Source organism: Schistocerca serialis, chromosome 8 (genome assembly GCF_023864345.2).
Source record: "Schistocerca serialis cubense isolate TAMUIC-IGC-003099 chromosome 8, iqSchSeri2.2, whole genome shotgun sequence".
In the NCBI taxonomy this organism is placed as follows: domain Eukaryota; kingdom Metazoa; phylum Arthropoda; class Insecta; order Orthoptera; family Acrididae; genus Schistocerca; species Schistocerca serialis.
In genome coordinates, this window is record NC_064645.1 from 475,045,986 (window position 1) to 475,052,010 (window position 6,025).

Sequence of the window (6,025 nt, forward strand, 5' to 3'; positions counted from 1 at the left end):
GCTGTCGGATTGAAACCTCCATCCGAGTCTAAAGAAAAAATCGATGTGTTAGCTAAATTTTATACACAGCAATATATTATGTAACACGCAACGAACGCAAAATCAAAGCTACGCCTATTTTTCATTGCAGACTTTTTCGAATTTCCCGCAGTGTCTTACTTCCACGTAAATATCACACTGACTGATGACCTTTACCGAAATAATGGTCGAATCATCGTGAACCTGCCATATAAGGATATATGCTATGCGAAAAGGAAATTATTTTACCGAATAATTTCCGTAAAATCGTTTGAGGAAGATTACAGGGCGTGCACATTCATACTGTCATCGCTGACAGGCGGAAAGGCACCAATTACCGGCCTCCCCTTCCGAACAAACGACTGAACTCGCGTGGCGCTTCGGACCATAACTGATCACTGCATATCGACCACCGTATCTTGCGTGGACTCTAAACCCCGGTTTACAACACAACGGAAATGGTCGACCTAAATTTAAATAATGTGAATGAATTTGTAATGAAGTGGTGAAGTAATCTCGCCCTGTAACACTGAATGAACTTTAATATGTTAGTTAGCGGCGATTTGTGCGACGTGTGGAATTCTGAGCCAAAAAATGAAATTAAATTTACTGTGCAACTCAAAAGCAATAAAACTGTACTCATACAGTCGCCCTGTACCTTCATTCAAACATACAAAAACCTTGGTCAAGAAAATAAAAGTATTTCCTGGCATTAACTATTGTTGTGACAAGCATACAAGGTATTCGGAAACTACAGTTACAAACTTCGAGGACAACTAGAGGGGGTGAGTACATAATATTCTGGATAGGAACCCATGTTCGGAAACCTCATCCAACGGCGCTGCAGAGAGTCAAAGTTACAGACGCCGGCGCCTGTAAATGTATATGTATACAGAGCGACTCCATGATGATATTACAAACTTTCAAGGTTGATTTCCCTATATCGGAAACGAACAAGTCGAAAGTTATAAGCGAAAACCGTTCGGATACCTCGTGTACTGTGGGCAACTTTCAGAGATGCTAGTTTGGTCCAAAACAAAAACAGGTCCAGTATACATGGGCTGTAAAACGTATACCTTAGGAGCTATGAGCACTTGTTCACTAGCGGAGATGTATGTCACCCTAGCGAAGATGACCAAGTGCTCATAGTTCCTCAGCAACGCATTGTAGATCGCATGTTTGCTCGACATTTTTTCTCGTTTTGGTCCATGCTACCATTTCTGAAAGTTGCATACTCTAAATTCTTAGCAATAACAGTACCGGTACTTGATTTTCGCTTTTAAATCTCGACTCATTTCCTTCCAAACCAGGGACCCTTACCGTACCTCAAAATGATACATTTATCCGTCTCGATCATCGTCGAAAGCTTGTAACGTAATCACGGAATCACCCTCTATACATATATATTTACAGGCACTGGCGCCTATAACGTTGACGGTCTGTAGCTTCGTTTGATGACATTTCCGGGCGTGGGTGCCTATACAAAATATCTCTTCGTGATCTCGATCTCGATGGACTCTTTTTTTGACACTGTCCCAATATCTAGGGGTCTTTGTGATAATCTTGGTGTCAATGTAGTTCATCGAATGATCGAGCTTTAGACAGTGTTCTGCTATGGCTGATTTGGTTGCCTGTCTGAGTCTGTGTGCCTCTGGTATTCTTTACACCTGATGTCCACAGTCCTGGTGGTCTGGCCGATGTAAGACATCCCATACTCGCATGGTATGTTGTAAATGCCTGGCTTGTGTAACCCCAGGTCATCCACATGTAGGCAAATGTTTGCACCTCATTCGGAATTGGCTCAAAAATGGCTCTGAGCACTATGCGACTCAACTGCTGAGGTCATCAGTCGCCTAGAACTTAGAACTAATTAAACCTAACTAACCTAAGGACAGCACACAACACCCAGCCATCACGAGGCAGAGAAAATCCCTGACCCCGCCGGGAATCGAACCCGGGAACCCGGGCGTGGGAAGCGAGAACGCTACCGCACGACCACGAGATGCGGGCACCCCATTCGGAATTCAGAGGACTTCCTACAACGGCTGAGGCAACTACACACTGTGGACTCTGACATAATGGTCAGTTTCGATGTGGTGTGTCTCTTCACACGAGTACCACTGAACGACTCACTCGATCTTATTGGAGATAGGTTCGAAGCAGCTCTCCTTGACTTATTCAGGCATGTACTAACCTCGACGTACTTCCTACATGGGGGTCAATTTTATCAGCAAACAGAGCGGGTGGCAATGGGCAACCCTCTATCACCAGTGGTTGCCAATCTATTCATGGAAAGATCTGAAGAGGAGGCACTTGCATCAGCCACATATTAACCCAAGTGCTTTTTCGGATGTGTGGATGACACCTTTATAATTTGGCCCCACGGCAGGGAGAAACTAGATGATTTTCTGGAACATCTGAATTCCTGCCACCCGAATCTAACATTCACAATGGAACTGGAGAAGGGTGGACAACCCCCATTCCTGGATGTATTAGTCAAGAGGAAGGGTGATGGCACACTTCGGCACAGTGTGTACCGAAAACAGACACACACTGACTTATACCAGAAGGACAACTGCCACCATCCAGCACAGAAGAATAGAGTGCTCAAAACTCTAGTCCACAGACCATGTACTCCATCAGACCCTAACAGTGTGGCGATGGAAATAGAACACTTACAGTCGGTATTCAGCAAGACTGGATTCTCATCTAGAGACATCCAGATGGCACTTCGACCAGCCTGTCAACCACAGGATCCAGTAGAAGTACCAGAAGAGGCTAAGAGGGTGACATACTTGCCATATGCTGGACCGATCTCTGCTAATATCAGCAGAATTCTCATAAAACATGACATCAAGAGCGTATTTTTCCCACCCACTAAGATTGGGAAAATGTTGGGGAATGTAAAGGATGACCTTTGGTTACAGAAGCTAGGCATTTACAACATACCATGCGAGTGTGGGATGTCATACATCGGCCAGACCACCAGGACTGTGGACATCAGGTGTAAAGAACACCAGAGGCACACCAGACTCAGACAGGCAACCAAGTCAGCCATAGTAGTACACTGTCTAGAGCTCGGTCACTTGATGACACCAAGATTGTCACACTGACCCCTAAATATTGGGAGAGTGTCATAAAAGAGTCCATCGAGATCAAGATCACGGAGAATCTCATGAACCGTGACACTGCATACCAGCTCAGCACGGCCTGGTATCCGGCTCTTGAACTTATGAGAGCTCAACGCAAAACACATCGAGATTTCACAAGAAACAGGAGCGGGGACCGAGAAAACAGCCACGAGACAGAGCACCAGACAATACAGATTTGTCCTGACACTACCGAGATGACGACCACGACCCTAGAGGACGTCCAAGTTGGGCGCGGACGCCGATCGGAACAACAGCGACCAGAGGGGACCATGGGAGCCGGGCCTGGCGGGCGCGGACCGCGAACGAAACACTCGATACGGCGCGGACCAGTTACGAAGCGCCCAGCAAGAAATAGAAGTGGACACCAAGGATACATCCAGGACACAGATAACTAGACACTACAGATGACTACCGCGACCCCAGAGAGCGGCTGCGCTACGCTACGCAAATGCACAGAGCATCGTACTCTGGTGTGTTTGTAGGGTGAGCGGATCACGCCTTTCCTACTTCTGCCTGGGTGAGTTTGTAGTAGTCCTCTCGATAGAATCTTCTTCACGTTGCGTTTGTCTTTTTACTGCATCTTTCTCATGTTCTGAGCCAGGCGCGGACGTCAGTGGGAACACCAGCGACCAGAGAGGAACATGGGAGCCGCGTCAGGCGGGCGCGGACCGCGGAGGGAACACCCGATGCGGCGCGGACCAACTAGGGAGCGCCAGAGGACCATTCTCGAGAAGCACTTGAAGGAGACAGCGAGTTACGCTCTAAATATCGTGCGAGAACGACGCGAACATCCGGCAGAAGTCCCGTTTTTTCATAATGTCAAGAAATTTAGTATTATTAATTTTTATTTAGAACACAGTTATATGGAACTTGTTGCGGCAGAAGTAGTTGGTGCAGCGTACTTTACGGAAGATTTAACCTTTTTCAGCAAGTCTTTTTCCCCTTTCACTTATTTATAAAACTCCATACAAGTCAGCTTGTAGTTAAACTGGGACTGTAAGATTGATTCCGGAGTCCCTAGCAACAGTCTACTTCTTTCATCAGACCACAGGGCCGACATCAGTGAAAATACTCTTTCCACAATGGCGTTGTGTGCGTGAACAGAAAACAAATACTCGTATAATTTAGCAGTTGACGTTCGCGTTCAGGATTTTTGGTTTCCTTAGGAAAATAAATCCGCTTTTCTTCCTCAGTGTGTTTAGATTTCCATTCTTCTGAGTCTCGCTTAGTTTCTAAAAAGCTCTTCAGGTACTTGTATTCCTGGAAACACTTGTCATCTGAAATCTTCACACCATTTTTAGTCAGGTACATAATAATGTTTTCAGTCATCACCCTATGTGGGGTTCGAAGAGCGTCGTCCATCAAATACTTCTGTATTTATTTTAAAAAATAGCTAATTTCTCTCAGGAATCAAATGCTGTGGTATAGAAGGGCATTGTCTCTTCGTGAAATTTTGAAATCAAATTAATTATTTCTTGGTTAGGGTTTTCATTCTTTAATTTGTTGAAATTCATGTTGGTTTGTGTGCCAATAAAACTGGCAGTCTTCCTTTCGTAGACACATCTTTGGATGTCGATTAATATTTTTCTTATTTCAAGTATCGATATTTTAATCTTGTCCACGCTTTTTATATTTCTTTCAAGCAGAGCCAAGTTTGACTGCAGAAATATGAAATAAATTTCACTGATCGGACTACTGAAAAAAATCTGAAATTATTTTAGGTGACCTGTTTTCGTCGTCAAAAAATTGTTTTAATGGAATCCAACGCTTAAGAATGCTCTCATCTGCGGGCATTAACTACAGTCGTCTTGCTTTTGAGTGAGATTGAAGAGTCTGATGATTGAATCAACGTATAAGCAGAACTCTTTCAGCTTCTCTGTCCTTAGCGTGTATATTGGAAAATAATTAAATGTTTTCATGACGATTATTTCAAAGTCGACAGCTAAGACTCCAGCAGCGCTTGGTATGGTACTGAGGTGAATATGGCCAGGACATTCAATTCCTTTTACATTTTTTTCCTAGTTTGGTGAAACACATTCCGCAGGCCGCGTCGATGAAGTCCTCCGAAATTAGTATGTATTGTGTCCACAAAGAGCGATTAATTTATCTAACGGTGTTGCAGTTGTCTTAAAGTGTCTAGACAAAATTTTGCAATTGTCTCCGATGTTTCGTTATTCAGCGAATCAAGCTTCAGCAGCTTTTCTTGGATTCCGTCAGTTTCAGTAAAGTATTGTACAACTAAAGGCAATATGTTTTCAGCCTTCAGGTTTGATGCGCCGGTGCCTATCCCGTAAAACGAAACTTCTTGCAGTTGTTTTTGCATTCGGATACGGGGTGTGGTGCGAGAATATTTTTAACAATCACTGTTGCTTTGGGGCTTGCTGTAGATGCTTTGCGGCGACTTTGGAGTCAGTATTCATTATGGCATGTAGTTTTACGAAACAGTCAAGAGAACTGAAGAATTGATGATGCTTGACAACTTTATAAGCTGTTTTTAGTTCTGCAGCAGTAACGAACAATTCTTCCTGGGTATCTTCTTTAAGCATGAATGTAGAAATAGGCTTTGATGTCGATGCTTCCGGGAATCAGTTTGCATGATTCTTCGTAGAAATGTGATGCCTCACATTTGCCTTACCTCCGTGAGTTACTGAGATGAAACAGCTACAAATATCACACAACGCTTCCTAATCCGTATGTCCTTTCTTGACGAAAGACCATTCTTTTATGTAATCATCGGAAAAGTGACACTTTCTCTTTCCATCCTTAGGCATTTACGTAAACTATGATTAGACAGCAAACAGTCGACTATAACACTTCAGTCGTCGAAGTACTCGTCACTACACACTTCGCGCCCT